General features: G+C 41.7%; 1 long non-coding RNA gene across 1 annotated transcript in view; it reads right to left on the bottom strand.

Annotated features, from left to right (window-relative positions):
• Positions 1–16,223, bottom strand: part of LOC138743042 (uncharacterized) — a 142,386-nt gene that overhangs the window by 56,662 nt on the left and 69,501 nt on the right. Inside the window, exons 2-3 of the long non-coding RNA XR_011344617.1 lie at positions 2,813–2,936; positions 2,604–2,701 (exon numbers count right to left, since the gene is read on the bottom strand). This is a non-coding gene — a long non-coding RNA (uncharacterized lncRNA). The remainder of the gene's footprint in view (positions 1–2,603; positions 2,702–2,812; positions 2,937–16,223) is intronic.

Raw genomic sequence — 16,223 nt, 5'->3', positions numbered from 1 at the left:
TCCTTTTTTTTTAAAAAAACAGGAGAGAAAGAAAAACTTGCATAATACAGCACCTTTCATGTAACTTTCAGAAACTCTTAAAGCTCTCTGCAACCAGTGAGTTGTACTTGAAATGTTGTAATGCAGGAAAAGCAGGAGGAGGAAATTTGTGCACAAGAAGCTGCCAGAAACAAACTGACAATGAGAGGAAAGTACATGACTGAACATTTGGCAGTGTACTCGGGCGATGTGCCACTCATGATTTAATTTCTGGCTACATATACTATAGTGAAATGTAACTGTAAGGCTTAAAATAGCGCTACCTCTGTGAGCATATGTTGAAGTGTATGAACACTCGTACAAATCCTCACAGGGATTGTTGACGAGTGAGCAATGGGCATGGTCCTCTGATCCTAATGCTGTAGTCAGTGGTATTGGCATCAATGGTTGCTCTTGCTAAGAAAATGCATCTTCAAGAAATTATGGAGCAACCAGGTCTAAAATGTTGGACCATGACAATATGTTCACAGACATCTCTTCCCACTTCATTGTCAGAAACAGAATATTGTTCATACTCTGCAGCCCTGTCATACTCTCCAGTGTAATATGAAAACCTGAGAGCCCAATCTTTCAGATATGATCCCACTGCTTTCTAGTACACACCTAATTCCATCATCTTCAAGACATTTGCATTGTAGATGAGCTTTTCCATCCCAGGAAAATTGAAATCCCCTTTTCAAGGCTTTTCTTCTCCTGTGATTGATGGAGTCCTCTCTCACATTTCCTTTTCTCAGACTTCAACTCTGAACCGGACTTCAAGTGAGGCAGATATTTACCTTCATTTATTCCAACCTTGTCTGCTGCACTTGATGCTAACAATGTGGCCAACTCAATATTAAGGAGACCAAGCATAGACAAGGTGATCGATTTGCAGCACACCTGTGCTTTGATTACAATGTCCATTCCAAAAGAAGCAAGATTGTTTACTCAATAAAGAAATCTGAAAAGCATTGGATATCTAAGTTTGACCATTGATGGTAACCAATATCTTGGACCGAAGATAAAAAGATGGGATTACCTAAAATAGGACTAATTAATAAAAATCTATGGAACCTGAAATTTTCCCAAATTGAAACCAAATTCTCATTGTATGTCTGACAATAAAATTATCAGTTGATTTGGAAGATGAAAATGGTAAAGATGCTCCAAGTTTCAAAAGAAGAGAATACATTTTAGAAGATTTATTTTCTAAATTAATCTATCTTAAAGCAATGAGATTCCTTTCGCTGAAACCAAAAAATAACATATATAGTATTGGCTGTTCAGTAATAAAATCTAAAGTTGGGTAATGCCAACTTAAACATTTTGTAGAAAAACTAAGATGGGGACACTTATTTTTCCATACTAAAGAAGAGATGAAAGAGTCCAAGGAATTAAAAAAAAAGGATTTGGGAACAGAAACTGGTGCAGCTTAAAAATATATAAAAGTTTAGGTAGGATGTTCATTTTGATAATATTGATGCATCCAATTAATGTCATCGAAAGAGGGGAGCACTGTGTCAAGGACTTTTGACATGATTCATTAAGGTAAGAAAGTTTTCTTTAAACAAATTATTAAATTTCTTAGTAATGGTAATACCTAGATAGTTAGATTCCACTATTGCTTTTAAATAATGAAAAATTGATTTAATGAGCAGGAAGAGTTCAAAATGAATATCTCACTTTTCAGAGAATTTAATTTATAACCCAAACATTGACCATATTGATAACATAGATGGAATCGATCGGTCAGGCTGCAATACAGCAAAAGATAATCTGCATAAAGAGACACCTTATGAACATTACAGAGAAGTGGAATTCACTGTTCAGATGACTGGCTCCTCCTTTGGCTCAACCTTCATCTACTCCAATATAAACCCTGGGTTTCCCGCCTTCACCTGAGGAGTATGGTGTCTATGGATTGTCAGCTATTAAAAGTGTGTTTGTACTCCTCACTTCTCTCTGAGTGTAATCACACACTCTTCCAGCTCTAGTGATTCCCGAGATATCAGCCACTCTCTGAAGGCCACTGCTAGTGGTTCTAAAGCCAAATTAAATAATAATGGCCTTAAAGGGCAATCCACGATGCAACTTAAAAGGTTCAGATTTAATTGTTAGTAAAAATTAAAGCTAACAGGAGTTAAATTGGGGAGCAAAATTAAATTTCTCTAATGCACTAAATAAGTATTCTCATTCTACTCTATCAAAAGCTTTTTCAGTATCTAAAAATACATTCAGAGGACAAAACTGTAGGGTAGTAAAGAATATCTAACAAATGGTGAATATTAAATTGTGAATAACATCCATTAATAAATATAGTTTGATCCTAAGAGATGACAAGAGACATAATATTTTCTTTACTAAAAGCTAAAATCTTAAACACTATCTTAGGGTCTGTAGGGGGAATAGTCTAATGGGTCCTTATTCATTTTAGCAATCAGAGAGATTGAGGGTTCATAAAAAGTTTCTGGCAACTTTCCACTATCTAAGGATTGAGTAAAGACAGAATCCAAATGTGGCATCAGTAAATGAAAAAAATGTTTTATAAAACTCCACTGGGAAGCTGTCAGGATCAGGGACTTTACCAGAATGCAAAGAGTTAATAGGTGCAGCAATCTCCTGCTCAGAGGTAGGTTTTTCCAGCTTTATTTTACTCTCTGAAGAAACTGTAGAAATAGTCAACCTATCCAGAAAATGCAACAAAGAAGTTCAGTCTTTGAATCAGAATTGTATAATATTAAGTAAAACTGAGAGAAAGTGTCATTTATTTCAACATGATCATTAATTATCTTACCTTCATCTCCACAAATCTCAGTAATAAGCTGCTTAGCTGTATAATTTTTAATTTGGCCAGCTGAAAGTTTTCCAGCCTTTTCTCCATGCACATAAATCTTAGATTTACACTTTAACAGTTGGGTCTGTATAGGGAAAATAAGAAGCAAATCATGTTTAGTTTTAAGTTTGACTCTTCTTTTAAAAAGCTCGAGTTTTAGAATTAAGGCATATTGTTGGTTAATACACTTGAGCTGATTGGCTAAATCATCTCTCTCAGAATTAGCCTTCTTTTTAACATTAGCAATAAACGAAATTATTTGACGTCTGGTAAAAGCTTTAAAAGCATCCCAGATTACTAAAATGGAAACCTCTGTAGAGCAATTTCACTAAAATAAATGGTGATTTGATTTTTCATGAATTTCAAAACATCAGGGTTTGATTATAAAAGGATGGTCAACCACCACTGTTTATTAATTCCAGGTAAATCTGGGATATTAATAGACAAAAACAGTGAAGAGTGGTTGGAAATTAATATGCTCTTGTAGGTACAGAAGTCAATAGAAGAGTGGTGGGAGTGTGGAATGAATTGCCATCTTAAGAGGCGAATGCAGGCTCAATTTTAAAATTCAAGAAAAATTTAGACAGGTACATGAAGAGGAGGAGTATGGAGGGATATGGACTGGGTACAGGTCAAGAGAACTAGGCAAAACTATAGTTTGGTGCAGACTCGAAAGACGGAAGGGCCTGCTTTTCTGTGCTGTAATGTTCTAGGATCCTATGGTTCCAAAAAAGATGCATAAAGTGCTCATTAACTGGTTAGTAATGCAATTGATTCCTGAGATAAAGGGGTTGACTGAAGGGAGGCTGGACATAAACATTGATGTTTAAAAGATTGAGAGTTGATTTTTTTGAAGCTCAAGATTTACAGATTCACAGGGTGAATATTAAAAGGATGTTTCCCCCAGTGTGAATATGTGAAACTGAGTGCACAGTTTAAATGAGGAAATTATAGAAAGCAGGAGCAGGGGCAGGCTAGGTTGCCCATGGATCCTGCTCTGCCATTTAATACAATTCTGGCTGATCATCCCAATTCAGTACCTTGCTTCAACTTCCGCCCCCCCCCCCCCCCCCATATCTCTCGATCCCTTTTTCCTCAAATTATCCAATTCCATTTCTGGTCAGCCTGACCAATATAAGCACCCCCAATCTAAAGTGCTTTCATGAGCAGAACCTTATTGAAAACTTCCCTGAAGTCCAAGCACACCACATCCATTGGTTCTTCCTCTTTTATTATGTACATAACATTCACAAAAAGTTCAGTAGATTTTTCAAGCAGGATTTCCTTTTCACAAATCCATGTTGACTTTGTCCTTTTGAATCTCTCTTCTTAAAGTGCTCAATTACATCCTTTATAAAGGACTCTAGGTGTTTTCCTTACTACTGATGTCTGGCTACCCAGTTCATTCCCTGGTTTCTTTCTACCTTTATTTTTAATAATATGGATATGGGAATGGAAATAAGGAAGAGCTTCTGCAGAGGATAATAAATCTTTCTAATTCTTTATCTGCCACAGCCCAGCCACAGCTAAGGCAAACACTGAACTACAGAGTCTGTGATATGGCGTGAGAACAGGAAAGTTACTTTGAAGGTGTGATCCCTCATGACCTTATTGAATTGTAGAACAAACTTTAGAATCTGATTGGACATTGGAGCAGAAGTAAATCCGTTTATTTATATTCTGATCAACAATGGCATGACTAAACTTGGTGATGCACAACTCAGTCATGGATCAACATTGCTATCTTTTACCATCATGTCTTAATGCGCTGTGCACTCTCCTCAAGGCATGCAGAGGAGTTAAGCAACAAAGGAGTCACATTCAATCAGCAGACAAAAAAAATGATGCTGCAAACTCAAATTCAATCTTGTCAAGCAAAAAACATCATTGTAATTCAACAATCCTGCACAAAAACTATGAAACTATTGGAGGGCATTAACATCAGTTGCCATTAGCTGCCCCTCCCGATCCCCTTCCTCTGTCCATTTTACTCTATTCCTCTAGCTCTGTCTGTCTTTCTCTCTCTTTCCTCCAGCTCTGCATTCACAGAGTCACACCCTCCCCCAATCAATTCTCACCTATCCTCTCCGTCCCATCTCTGTTCAATTTTCCCCTATTGCCTATGGGCCTGTGCTCTTCCTCGCTGCCTTTTCTTCCCTCCTCTTCAGTCTTTGGATTCAGACACCTGCCTGCTTTATGCTCACCCCTTGAGGAAGGGCTCAGGCCCAAAATGTTGGTTATATATTTTACTCTCGTAGATGCTGCATGACCTGGCGAGTTCCTCCAACATTTTTGTGTTTTCACATTGAAATGCCATATTTTCTCCAGTCCGCAAGTAAAGGTTCCATTATTATTATCACATTTTGAACATAATATACATGAATTTCTTTTAAAAAATGTGTCTATTGTAGGGAAGATGTTATGATATGCTTGCTCAACAGGACATTTAAACAATTAGAAAGTAGAGTCTTTCAGCAGGAGGTATCACTACTTGTTGAATAGATGACAATAAAAATGCACAGAATATTACAAATGAATAGTATACCAATGTGTTAAAATAAATGGTAATAATGAACCTTCTCTGAACTATCTCCAATACATGCAAATAAGGAGACAAAAACTTTTTGCCATGTTTCAGGTGTGGAGTTAGCAACATCCTGTACAGCTGCAGCATAAACTTCGGTGCGCGGCCATCCTTGAAATAAAGGCCAAAATTTAATTTACAGTCCTAATTTCTTATTGTCACTGATCTTCCTTTACTTCGAAGATTGAACTGCCTGAATCATATGCAAACCAAATCCTGAAATGAAATGCAGTAATGGCACACAGAGATAACAGGAAAAGTCAAGCTTTTCTTTTCTTTGGCTTGGCTTCGCGGACGAAGATTTATGGAGGGGGTAAAAAGTCCACGTCAGCTGCAGGCTCGTTTGTGGCTGACAAGTCCGATGCGGTACAGGCAGACACGGTTGCAGCGGTTGCAGGGGAAAATTGGTTGGTTGGGGTTGGGTGTTGGGTTTTTCCGCCTTTGCCTTTTGTCAGTGAGGTGGGCTCTGCGGTCTTCTTCAAAGGAGGTTGCTGCCCGCCAAACTGTGAGGCGCCAAGATGCACGGTTTGAGGCGTTATCAGCCCACTGGCGGTGGTCAATGTGGCAGGCACCAAGAGATTTCTTTAGGCAGTCCTTGTACCTTTTCTTTGGTGCACCTCTGTCACGGTGGCCAGTGGAGAGCTCGCCATATAACACGATCTTGGGAAGGCGATGGTCCTCCATTCTGGAGACGTGACCCATCCAGCGCAGCTGGATCTTCACCCTCTAAATATGCCATCTTTGTGGTTTGATTTTCTTTGGTGGAAAACAATCCAATTTCTGGACATGCCTGTTTGGACTTCATTTTGAAAGATGATGCTCTTTACCGTATTTCATTTTTCCAAAAATGAATTAAATCACAATATTAAGCAATAAAATTCTTCTTTTTTTAATCTATTGCTTTTAATGTTTTCAATACAAAGCATGTTCAGACACAGGAATAAACCAGTCAACTACTTTAGGGTCTGACCCAAAATGTTGCTTGCCTTTTGCTTCCGATAGATGCTGCATGATCTGCTGAGTTTCTCCAGCGCTTTTGTGTCTTGCACTAGAACCCAGCATCTGCAGTGTTTTGTTTTCTTTGTTTAAAACTATTTTAGGTATCTTCAATGCACAATAACTCTGAAAGGGCTCTCTTTTGCTTCTTTCTCTCTTATTGCAAGGGGAACAAGATAAATTAACAATGACTATCTGCCTTACGGCAGACTAAAGGAAATTTAATGTAATATTACATTCTGTTTCATTACATGACAGTAAAAGGATCTTGAAATTTGAAAAGAAAAATGTGTGATTGCACAAAATGTTCAGAATTATTTTGCACCCTCTCCTTTTCAGTGGTAATGGCATGAAGTGTAAAGCGATTGGGAAATAAAAGCTTTGCTGGCAATATTGAAAATTGGCCAATTCTTGCACTTTTATTATTAAATGCATGCAGTGTGCTTTTCAGGACGAAAAAAAAATCAGGTTTCTTTTTATTTTTTTTATATAAACACAATTGAAAATTTTGCTGCATTTCACAGACTGACCATCACCTTAAGTGCCTTAAATTCTATTTTAAAGTTTTAATGACATGTTCTTTTAAAGATCAGATGGCACACATCAGACAGTGACTTTTGCAATAAAAGAGATTTGAATCAATCACTGCCTGAGAATTTAGTTTTTTTGCAAAGCCAAGCATTCAGTGAGTCATTTAATATATATTTCATTGACTTTTACTTAGCGATAATCACTTTCTGGCAAAATATTGAAAGTAACTTTCTCCCTCAATTTTCCAAATATTGACATTAATAACTGCATTTTCGCAAAAGTAAATTTCAGGGAGGTGTTAAAAAATAAAAAAATATCAAAGTACCATTCTATAATTATGCAAAACAAGTGTGGTATGTTCATGGTAAATGACAGCGAGGGAAAGAAGGTGGTTAACTCCAGATACTAAGTTGACTGTGCTCCATTCCAGTGAATAAAGTCCCAGAAATATTGCAACAGTCATAAAAAGAGGCAGAATGTGGCAACAGGTCCCTTGGCCAAACTTACCCATGCTGACCAAAATGTCCAACCCATACTAGTTCCACCTGTCTGTGTAGTCATATCCAAATAAACCCATCCTATTCATGTATCCATTCAATATTTTTCTTCAACATTGCAACAGAACCTGCCTCAACTACCTCCTCCGAGTCTGTTCCATACATTCACCACCCTCTGTGTGTTTTTTAAAAAAGTTACCCTCAGCTTCCTTGTTAATCTCTCTCTCTCTTCCCGCCCCCCTGCCCCCCCCCCACTTTACCTTAAACCTATGTCCTCTGGTTACCATTCTCCTGGGCAAAAGACTGCATTTATCTGTTTTTTTTCCCTCATGATTTTGTATACTTCTATGAGATAACCTCTCACTCTTATGTGCTCCAAAAATAAAGCTCTAGCCTGTTTAAACTTTTCCTATAGCTCATCCCCACCCCCAATTCTGGCAACATTTTTGTTAATCCATTCTGCACCCTTTGCAGCTTTATGATGCAATTCCCTTAGCACAGTGAACAAAACTGAACACCATACTCCAAATAAAGCCTCACCAACATCAAATGCAACTGAAAAATGACATCTCAGCTTCTGCACCCAATACGTGCTGAAAACATTTTTGACTACCTTATCTATCACTTTCAAGTAATTCCACACCTTTTCTCAGAGATACCATTGCTCTAAAACACTCCCCAGATCCTTAGCATTCACGGTGTAGGTCCAAGCTATGTTAGATGTCACAAAATGTGATACCTCATACTTCTCTGTATTAAATTCCATCAACAATTCCTCTGCCCACCTGCCCAACAATTGAAGAATTTGTTGCAATCTTTGGCAGATAATATATTTTAGTCACTGTGGAATAATAATTGATTGTACTTTCTTCCATGAGTCATCTTAAAAGAGCAAAATAAAAAAACAATCACAAGATTACAAACTGCTGTGACAAAAGTACATGGAAACATCCAAAAATGGTGAAGGAACGCCATGAGATAAGCATCATCAATGGAAAGCAAAAGGTAGTCATCATTTCAGGCCATAACACTTCATTAGGAATGTTGAATATCTCTTGCCTTCCATGGATGCAGGATGACCTATTGAGTTCCTCCAGCATTTTGTGTGTTGCTCCAGTTTTCCAGCAGTCTCTGGTTTACTGTTCTCTTTTTCATTGATCATAGTGCAATTTAAATTAAAAAAAATTCTTTCAAGTGACATGAACAGAGTTTTGAAGATGTATCAGGGTACTTTGACACACAAATTCAAGGTTACTATCTCGCAACATTCCTGGTTTCCTGAAGGCATTTCATCAAGGAAAAAATAGCTAATTCAAAAGCCATTGAGGGATTTTAATAAGACATTAACATGCTCATATGATCCCCAATTTGTAACAGGTATTAAACAGAAATTGTAACTGGAGCAACTGTATGACTTGTTGAAATCTAGACAACCAGATGACATTAGATTGACAGCCAAGTAAAAACACTTGCATCAAATCCATTTTAGGTTGTGAAACATGCTGGTTTGTGCAACATGCAACTGTTAATTAGAAGGCATTTTTTTTTTCTTCAAGTAATGAAAAAATAACATGGAGCAACTTTAAGTATATAAAGTAATAAGCAGGAGTAGATCATTAAGCCCCTAGTACCTGCTCCACGATGCAGCAAGATTATTGCTCATCTTTTCTTGTGCCAATTTTCCCATGATTCATCAAGGTATATGGGTTGAGATGGTTCCTTTCGTGAAATTGTCAGGTTGAGATTCTCAAAGCAACAATGGTCATAATGCATTAACACCTCACTGCTTCAGTATGTTGCTTGTGGGCTCCTCTAACACAAATATGAGGAAATTAATGATCGGTTACAAACGTTTAAAAAGTGGTTTTGGCACTGAAATAATTGTTTTAATCTGTATAGAAAGAAGCCATCTCAGAAGAGACCATTGCAATGGAGATGTGCAGAGGATGTTTTCTGAGATGAAGTGTGAGGGGAAAGTGAAGAGGCAAGGTCCATTTTCCCAGAGACAGAAGTTCAGAAATAATGTAATTGAGATGTACAAAATTGAAGAGAGTTTTAGCAGATATCCCCTGATCAGAAGATATAGATTGAGGGCAAGGGGAAGAGATTCAGAGATCACAGGAGCAAGGAATCTTTTTCAGTGATAAATTTCTGGAATGCACTCCCAGAGAAGTTAATTGACTTAGAGACACTGATAGCATTTAAATCATGGCTAGATAAGCATGTAAATTGTCCGAGCATTGAAAGTGACAGGCCAATTGCTGGAAGATGGGATCAATATGGATTGGTCCAATGGTCACAGGAATATAATGGACCAACTGGCCTTCTTTCATGCTATGTAACTCTTTGATTCCAATATTCTACTTGAAAAAACTAAAGCTTTCTGAACAGTGGGATGCGTATAAAAGTATTTATGGAGATGATACCACACAAAAGTAAATTAATTTACAAAACCTTGTGAAATTGATATTTGTACAGAAAATGAGCAGATTAGGTAGGGGAGCCATTTGGACAACGAGTGGGCTAACATGCTTTTAAATTTCTTGCGGAAACTGGATGAGATTGATAAGCATTGGATACTCCTCAAGGTATTCTATTGGAAAGCATTGTGGCTGTGTTAGAAGTGTCTAATCCTACATGCATCACCAAGCCTTCATTTGTGACCAGATCTGCATTGAATTCATCTTACATTCCTGAGGGAAATAAGAATAAACATTGTGAAGGTATTATGATCTTGTAATTCACTCCTTTGGCTTGGATTCGCGGACGAAGATTAATGGAGAGGTAATGTCCATGTCAGCTGCAGGCTCGTTTGTGGCTGACAAGTCCGATGTGGGACAGGCAGACACGGTTGCAGCAGTTGCAAGGGAAAATTGGATGGTTGGGGTTGTGTGTTGGGTTTTTCCTCCTTTGTCTTTTGTCAGTGAGGTGGGCTCTGCGGTCTTCTTCAAAGGAGGTTGCTGCCCGCCGAACTGTGAGGCGCCAAGATGCACGGTTTGAGGCGATATCAGCCCACTGGCGGCAGGCACCAAGAGATTTCTTTAGGCAATCCTTGTACCTCTTCTTTGGTGCACCTCTGATTCGATGGCCAGTGGAGAGCTCGCCATATAACATGATCTTGGGAAGGCGATAGCCCTCCATTCTGGAGATGTGACCTACCCAGCGCAGTTTGATCTTCAGCAGCGTGGACTCAATGCTGTCGACCTCTGCCATCTCAAGTACTTCGATGTTGGTGATGAAGTCGCTCCAATGAATGTTGAGGACGGAGTGGAGACAACGCTGGTGGAAGTGTTCTAGGAGCCGTAGGTGATGCCGGTAGAGGACCCATGATTCGGAGCTGAACAGGAATGTGGGTATGACAACGGCTCTGTATACGCTAATCTTTGTGAGGTTTTTCAGTTGGTTGTTTTCCCAGACTCTTTTGTGTAGTCTTCCAAAGGCGCTATTTGCCTTGGCGAGTCTGTTGTCTATCTCATTGTCGATCCTTGCATCCGATGAAATGGTGCAGCCGAAATAGGTAAACTGGTTGACCATTTTGAGTTTTGTGTGCCCGATGGAGATGTGGGGGGGCTGGTAGTCATGGTGGGGAGCTGGCTGATGGAGGAGCTCAGTTTTCTTCAGGCTGACTTCCAGGCCAAACATTTTGGCAGTTTCCGCAAAACAGGATGTCAAGCGCTGAAGAGCTGGCTCTGAATGGGCAACTAAAGTGGCATCGTCTGCAAAGAGTAGTTCACTGACAAGTTGCTCTTGTGTCTTGGTGTGAGCTTGCAGGCGCCTCAGATTGAAGAGACTGCCATCCGTGCAGAAGCGAGGGGGAGACAGTGGCCCCGGTCTCGGCAGAGCGAAGAAGGTGGTGGCTCCGGTCTGGGCAAAAAGAAGGAGGCGGCGGCCCCGGTCCGGGCTCAGGGAAGGCAGTGGCGGCCCCGACCCCGGTCAGGGCAGAGGGTAGGTGGCGGCGGCCCCAGCCCCAGTCCAGGCATAGAGTAGGCGGCGGCAGCCCCGGCCCCAGTCCGAGCAGAAGGTAGGCGGCGGCGGCACTAATCCGGGCAAAAGCGAGAGGGAAGTGGCGACCCCGGCCTTGGTAGAGTGAGGCAGGTGGAGGCCCCGGTCCGGGCAGAAGCGAGGGGGAGGCGGTGGCCCCGACTTCGGCAGAGTGAAGCAGGCGGAGACCCCGAGAAGCAGGCGGAGGCCAACAGGTCCGACCTAGGAGGGGAGGCAGGCCCCTCCAGCCCGGGTAAGAAACCTGCATAGGAGAAGGACACTCCAGTATAAAACCTACGACCCAAGGACCTCGCTGCCATGTCCCAGCTTGGTTGGCCATGGCACACGAACCATGGGTGTAAAGGGTGGGGCCGGTACTGCGCATACTGCACTCCACCTAAAAGCTCCTTTGCACAGGCCCGAGGACATGTCCACGTCCTCCCCCTCCATGTCCTCCCCCTCAAAAGATGCTCACAAGCTCAAGCTAGCATGCTGGAACATCAGAACCATGCTAGACAAGGTTGACAGCCACCGACCTGAATGTCGGTCTGCCCTCATCGCACATAAACTCCTCAGACTTGACATCGACATAACCGCTCTCAGTGAAGTCCGCCTTGCAGATGTAGGAAGCCTCCAAGAACGCGGCGCAGGCTACACACTCTACTGGTCTGGCAAGCCTATGGATGAACGACGCCTATCTGATGTAGGCTTCATGGTCAAGAACTCCATTGCCTCCAAACTCGAAAACCTCCTGACAGGCCACTCGGACCGGATCATGTCCTTGCGACTCCCCCTTCAAAACAAGCGTCGCATCACCCTCATCAGTGTCTATGTTCCAACCCTCCAGGCGGAACCAGCAGAAAAGGACAAGTTCTACACTGATCTGCACAACCTCATTCAACACACCCCTACAGCCTACAAGGTTGTCATCCTTGGCGACTTCAACGCTCGCATCGGCAAAGACTCAGAAACCTGGCCAGGAATCCTGGGGCAAGCATGGCGTCGGCAAGTGCAACGACAACAGGCGCCTCCTGTTGGAACTCTGTGTAGAACAGCTTGTCATTACAAACATCCTTTTTCAGCAGAGGGACAGCCTGAAGACTACCTGGATGCATCCCCGATCCAAAAACTGGCTCCTCCTGGACTACGTCCTGGTGCGAGAAAGAGACAGACGAGATGTGCTCCACACCAGGGTCATGCCCAGCGTAGAATGCCACACTGACCACCGGCTGGTTCGCTGCAAGCTCAGCCTTCACTTCAAGCCAAAGTCCAGGAACAGTAAAGCCTCCAGAAAGAGGTTCAATGTTGGAAACTTGCAGTCAGACGAAGTGAGAGGAAACTTCCAGGCAAACATCAAAGCAAAGCTCGAAGATGCAATCTGCCTCATGGACTTGTCCCCTGAAACCCTCTGGGATCAGCTGAAGACTGCCATTCTGCAATCCACTGAAGAGGTACTGGGCTTCTCCTCCAGGGAAAAACAAGGACTGGTTCGACGAAAACAACCAGGAAATCCAGGAGCTGCTGGCAAAGAAGCGAGCTGCCCACCAGGCTCACCTTGCAAAGCCGTCCTGGCCAGAGAAGAAATGAGTCTTCCGTCGCGCATGCAGCCATCTTCAGTGGAAACTCCGGGAGATCCAAAATGAGTGGTGGACTAGCCTCGCCAAACGAACCTAGCTCAGCGCGGACATTAGCGACTTCAGGGGTTTTTACAAGGCTCTAAAGGCTGTGTACGGCCCTTCACCTCAAGTCCAAAGCCCTCTGCGCAGCTCAGACGGCAAAGTCCTCCTCAGTGACAAGATCTCCATCCTCAACCGATGGTCAGAACACTTCCAATCTCTTTTCAGTGCCAACCGCTCAGTCCAAGAATCTGCCCTGCTCCAGCTCCCTCAACAGCCCTTAAGGCTAGAGCTGGATGAGGTCCTCACCCGGGAAGAGACACATAAGGCAATTGAACAACTGAAAAGTGGCAAAGCAGCAGGTATGGATGGAATCCCCCCCCCCCCGCCCAGAGGTCTGGAAGGCTGACGGCAAAACTTTGCATGCCAAACTGCATGAGTTTTTCAAGCTCTGCTGGGACCAAGGAAAGCTCCCTCAGGACCTTCGTGATGCCATCATCATCACCCTGTACAAAAACAAAGGCGAGAAATCAGACTGCTCAAACTACAGGGGAATCCCGCTGCTCTCCATTGCAGGCAAAATCTGCGCTAGGATTCTCCTAAATAGAATAATACCTAGTGTCGCCGAAAATGTTCTCCCAGAATCACAGTGCGGCTTTCGTGCAAACAGAGGAACTACTGACATGGTCTTTGCCCTCAGACAGCTCCAAGAAAAGTGCAGAGAACAAAATAAAGGACTCTACATCACCTTTGTTGACCTCACCAAAGCCTTCGACACCATGAGTAGGAAAGGGTTTTGGCGCCTCGGATGCCCCTCAAAGTTCCTCAACATGGTTATCCAACAGCACGAAAACCAACAAGGTCGGGTCAGATACAGCAACGAGGTCTCTGAACCCTTCTCCATTAACAATGGCGTGAAGCAAGGCTGCGTTCTCGCACCAACCCTCTTTTCAATCTTCTTCAGCATGATGCTGAAACAAGCCATGAAAGACCTCAACAGTAATTCACTAGGCACCAAGTTATTGCCAAAGGACTGGAGGGTTCCAGATGGAGTAATGAAGCTATTCAGCACAGACACAGACACTTTAGCCCAACTTGTCCATGTTGGCCAAGTTACTGAACTGAGCTCATCCATTTGCCTGTGCTTGGTCTATATCCCCTGACACTTTTCTATCGATGTATTTGTGCAAATGTACTTCAAGTGTCATATTTGTATCCTCTCCATCACTTCCTCTGGCAGCTTGTTCCCCATACACTGTATTAAGCTAGATTCACCCCCCCCCCCCCCACCCCGCCAATGTCAAGAGATTCATCACTTGGCAAAGGACATTCAACTCTTAATTTGATTGGTAGCCACAGTATTAAGCACTTAAGCTTCTTGTTAGTGATGACCAATGGGTAATAGCATTGCTGGCATATGATTTGATATCATTACAGCATCAAGGGTACAATTCTAAAGGGGGTGTTGAAATGGAAAGGTACATAGTACATGAGGAATTTCCCCCAGATTCTACCACCCTCTGCAAAGTTGCAACAATTTACAGCAGACAATTGATCAAACCGCACTTCATTGAGAGGTGAATAGAAACCAGAGCACAGAGAAACTAGGGCTCAAAGAATTATCAGGGATCACTATTATCCATCCCTCAGGATCTTTAACCTCCTGCCATCAGGAAGGAGGCACAGGAACTCAAAAGGAAACATGATCATAAGTAGAACCTAAAAACTCCACACAACCAGTGCCAGACATTAGGATTGAACCTCGATCACTGGAATGTGTGAGGGCAGCAGCATTAAATGTGATTTTGAGTAACATCTTATACAGGAAAATTTGCAATGAGGCAGCTGGTGAATTTCCTGATCTTCAGGGACAAAAAAGGGTATGGAACGCATCCCTTATATATTGACCAGAATCAGTTTTAGTGGATCACTGTTGCGTTGATTGTTTTTGAACTTTCTCTGCTGACGTTGTTGTAGTCTTGATCTCCAAATTAAACAATCATCTAATTATCTGTGCTTAGAAAGACTATGAGGGATGAACATGCAAAAGACTAACAAATCCAATAGGGAAACCTGATCAGGGAAACGATTTATGAAGAAGGGTTTGCAGCACTGGAACATGGAGGATTAGAGGTAGGATTCTTTCCTGAAAAATATCTCCCTCGTTTTTCTTGAACCATAGCCTCTCTTCATTCTTGGGAAGCCAAAATAGCCATTTTTTTTAGGAAACTAATGAAATGATACAATGTAGTATTGGACTAAGAATATTTAAAACATGTGTTAATCTGCTTTTTTTTAAAAAAAGGTTCTCACATCAGTTAAACACCAAAGCAAAGGAACTTCACACAAATATATGGCTTTCATTTCCATTCTGCTTTTGATTAGTCTGGATATTTGAATAAGCTGATGCAGTGTTTCCTGATCTTCAGGAAATAAAAGGATGGAATGCATTCCTCTCATTGTTCTCATGTTGCATTGAAATTAATTCTGGTCATAATTGATCGTCTTTGAACAGTGATTTATTAGATACTTCAGTGTTTTTCAACCCACAACACACTTTTTTGTTTTAAAGAACTACTTTACATTCACTGTCCAAGTCGCAAAGAAAATAAAACACTGGGAATCATTTCAGCAGGGACAATTTTGGGGACCCATCAAATATTTCTTCTTCTGCTATGTACAACAGCAGCTGGTCCTGTCCATCAACAATGGGCTATATGGATATAGAGGACCTGGGTTAGTGTATGGATTCTAATAGTATTCAACATCACTCCTTTGACCTGGACATGTGGTCAATGGAGATATGCATGCAAAAGAAGTTCTTCGTAGAACTTGTTGCTTCACTATAGCTTAAGACCTCATTGTTAACTCAGGAAATAGGGACTACCTCAGGTATCTCCCTTTTATCAAATGCTTGAGCTTTTATTGGCTTTCCCATCCTACCACCCCAGACCACATTCCAAATTCCATCATGGCCTATTAATCCGAACTGCATCTGCTATCTGATCCCGACCACCCTTCCTGAACTCCACCACACCTTCCTACTTAAACTTTGTCCATAATAATCAATTATTATCCAATACCTTTTCCATAATCTGGTCAGTCCTTTGTTTCAATCCTATTGTTCTCTGGTAGCTGATTCCTACCACCATATCTGGCAGCAACTT

This window comes from Narcine bancroftii, chromosome 9 (assembly GCF_036971445.1).
Source record: "Narcine bancroftii isolate sNarBan1 chromosome 9, sNarBan1.hap1, whole genome shotgun sequence".
Classification (NCBI taxonomy): Eukaryota; Metazoa; Chordata; class Chondrichthyes; order Torpediniformes; family Narcinidae; genus Narcine; species Narcine bancroftii.
The sequence above is the reverse complement of the archived record's forward strand: the minus strand, read 5'-3'. Positions and strand labels throughout refer to the sequence as shown.